This window comes from Taudactylus pleione, unplaced genomic scaffold (genome assembly GCF_031769625.1).
Source record: "Taudactylus pleione unplaced genomic scaffold, aTauple2 ptg001314l, whole genome shotgun sequence".
Classification (NCBI taxonomy): Eukaryota; Metazoa; Chordata; class Amphibia; order Anura; family Myobatrachidae; genus Taudactylus; species Taudactylus pleione.
Window position 1 is genome coordinate 10,776,657 of NW_028285714.1, and position 3,729 is coordinate 10,780,385.

Consider the following 3,729-nt stretch of genomic DNA (forward strand, 5'->3'; position numbering starts at 1 on the left):
TCCTTTTACATCCTAATCACAGTAAGTTGCAACTAGGATGCATTTTTGTCAAAAAAGAAGCAAAGAAGATGTCAAACGCTAGAAGATTCTTAAGAGACCTGGAATATGAGGACACATCTGTATATAGTACAATTACTTTTTTTTTTTTTTTGCAAAATGTTTTTTTTTGCCTTTTCTACATTTTGCATGATTTTGAACCCTGCATTGATTTCAATATTGACTTATTAGGGGTAAAATACACACCTTCTCTCACTGACTCACACTGAGGAAGACGGGGTGTGTTTAAATATTTAAATTAACTTCCCCATGCAGTGTCCTGCACCTGTAATTAACCTGGCAGGGTAGCAGCACAATCACATGGTCCAATAGCTGCCTTCCTTTGCTTGTACTAGTTACAATAGATTTACATTTTTAATTTTTTTATTTTATTTTACAAATAAAATGCTATTGTGCATTTTTATATTGTGCAGTGATATCCAATCATGCTACATGGTGTACATAAAGCAAAGTGGCCAAGTGGATGCCAGCAAAGGAAGGCAACAGAAACAAGAAGAAAAGCACTGGAAATGCAAGCTGGATCCATTCTTCAATTTGTCAAAAGACAGGATGATGGCCAGGGTTCATCAAAAGACACAGCTCCTCTGTGTCAGTCTCCAATTGATCATGCTAATTCTTCTGATGATTGCATGCATTCTGCAGCAGAGCAAGGAGTGGAAATTGCAGAAGAAAGTGCTGAAAGTGACTTGAACCTTGATACCGCAATGGAGATGAGTGATGTTTTGGAGAAAGATTTGCACATTTTCCATGATGTTTCTTTCTGGGAAATACCAGTTCAAGATCACTTTCGGGTTGAAATCATCAAAAAGGGAAGTGCTTATTTCCAGACCAAAGATGGGTCTTTCAGTGCAGTGGCAAGGCAAGATTCAGATGCAAAAGCAAAGGGTGGTGTATGTCAGATTTCAAAAGAGTGGTTTTACAAGATGATGCCAAATGGCGAGAAAATTCTATGGTCATGGATGATTTACTCAGTTGTCAGCAACACATTATACTGTTTTTGCTGCCGACTGTTTGGAGTTGGTACTACAAGTACAACATCCAAATTTGTGACTGGGTTTCAGTTGAGGTGGAAACTGAACCCGAAAGTATATAACCATGAGACATCCGAAGTGCACCTACTGTATAATGCCTTAAAAAGTGACGTTAGCAGCAGGACTTAGGCTTCACAAAACCATTGATGCCAAAAGTACTTCTTTAAAGGAAATGGAAAAGAAAAAGTGGAAGGACATCTTGTACAGATTGCTTGATATAACATTGTTTCTTGCCAAGCAGAATCTAGCATTCCGTAGCCACAAGGAAGAAGAAACTTCATTAAATAAAGGGAACTTTCTTGAGATGCTACCAAAACATGATCCACTGCTGAAAGAGCACCTTATGAGATTAAAACAGAGCACATGTAAACTTAAATTGTCAGTCTCTTATCTAGCACCAAACACTCAGAATGAGTTTATAAGTGCCCTGGCAGACCATATGAAGGAGAAGTTTGTAATTGACATAAAGTGTGCATAGTGTTTTGGGATCATGTTTGACAGCACACCTGACATATCATATACTGACCAGATGTCCAAAGTGATCAGATATATAAAAATCAACAATATGGAAGTTGAAGTAAAAGAGGTATTTCTTTGGATTTATCCCTTTAAAGTGGAAAACAGCTGCTAACCTCAGTTCTGACATTCTTAAAACACTGGAAAATGATGGACTGGACATAATGATGTGCCACTCTCAAGTCTATGATAATGCTGCCACTATGGCTGGAATCCATGGTGATGTGCAAGCCATTCTTAAAAACAAGAACAGGAAGGTTATTTCTAGTGGCTGTGTGGACCATTCACTTAATTTGTGTGGTGAGCACTCTTTGCTGACAAAATGCATCATGTGTGACATTTTTTGGGAATCTTGAAAGAATGTTTTCTTTCTTTGCTGCTTCCACCTATCGATGGGATGTGTTAAGTGAACATACTGGTGTCTCAGTGAAAAGGCTGTCAACAACACGCTGAAGTGCTCATCATACTGCTGTTAAACCAGAGAAGGAGAAGTTTGATAGGTTTGATAAGTTTGTAGAGGCGATTGAAGCTCATTGTGATCTACATGAAAATGTGGACACAAGGGGAGCAGCACAAAGTATTTTGCCTGCTGTCTGTGATTTCACTTTTCTGTGCTACCTACATGGTGTAATGTACTTCAGGAAGTTAATCTTACACAGCAGTACCTGCAGACAAAGGGCTTAACTCTTGACAAGGTGGTGATAAAGTTAGAGGCGCTTAAACTTTTCCTGCTCGATGAACGCAGTCAACTAGTGGAGCATGCAATTGAACAGGCACTTTAAAAATCAGATGAATATGGAATTGCAGTGCAGAGAAGACCCAGGGTCAAAAAGAGGTTGTCAGGGAAACAAGCAAGCGATGCAGGACTCTCTCTTCAAGAAGAAAATAGGAGGGCGATGCTTGAGTGCATTGATCGCTTTCATTATGAACTTCAGATCAGATCAAGAGCCATCCAGTAAATAGCACCCATGTTTGAAGCTGTTCAAGCAAAGAGTCTCATATCTGCCACTGATGAACAGTTAAAGGTGTCCGTTCCAAAACTGACCACTTTCTATGATGAGTTATCTGAAAGTGCACTTTTAATAGAAATACCAAGGTTGAGAAGGTACCTGACAGCAGCAAAGATTGATCTAGAAAAAGCCAAAGAATGGGTAACATTAGATATTTTGAAATTCATAGCAGACTGAGACTTTGTAGAATCTAAAAAGTCTAAAATTATTTTTGATGATCTGTGTGTCTGTGGCTTCATGTGGGAGGAGCTTTTCAAAGCTGAAATTGTATAAAGCACTATTTGTGATCTACCATGGAACAGTCAAGGCTTTCAGACCTATCAGTTGAAAGTGAGAAGGCAAAAGGCTAAATTAACTTTGATGAAGTGATTCACAAGTTCACAGCTTTGAAGGCCAGGAAAAGAAAATTTTGATTTTTTTTGTTGAGATGTTCATTAAGTGCTAAAATGCTTCTGTGTTTGTTTCTGTTTATGATTTTTTTATGGTATTATTTCAAATTAAATTATAGAGGTGTGCAAATGAATACTTTGTGTGATATACTTTGATGATTATAATAAATTTAATATTTAATTTGGCACGCTGTTCATGAGAGTTTCTCTTAATATCTTCATTCCTATGTTACCCTTCCAAATCTTGGCTAACACATGAAAAACCTATTTGCATTGCAAAACAGTTTTACAGTCTGTTTATGGCTAATAAGTCATGAAACTGTTGAGTCAAATAATTTAGGCGTTGAGTTTAATTTGCATAACTCTTATGTAAATGTTATTATATTTTACCTGTGCATATTATATTGTATTTTAAAGGCATAATGTTTGTTTTGTTAGCTGTTTATGTCACTACTATTGCCATTGCATTTAGTGATATACAGGAATTATGATTTACAAGTGAAACTAGTACTACTAAGGTTTCAGTGTGGTGTATGTAATACAGGACGAGGCCCATTGACACCATGGAGCTACCATACCAGGTGACACCAACCCTATTGACGCCTCTGATTGCAACATTGTATAGCAGGGGTGGGGCTACAATCACATGATCACATCACAACGCCCCCAAACCCTCCCAACTTCTCTGCAGTGCCAACCAGGCTGTCACCTCCTGGCAGCCATAAC

General features: G+C 38.0%; 1 pseudogene; it reads left to right on the forward strand.

Annotated features, from left to right (window-relative positions):
• Positions 1–482: 482 nt before the first annotated feature.
• LOC148443244 (zinc finger MYM-type protein 1-like) lies at positions 483–1,960 on the forward strand (annotated as a pseudogene).
• The last annotated feature ends 1,769 nt before the right edge of the window (positions 1,961–3,729 follow it).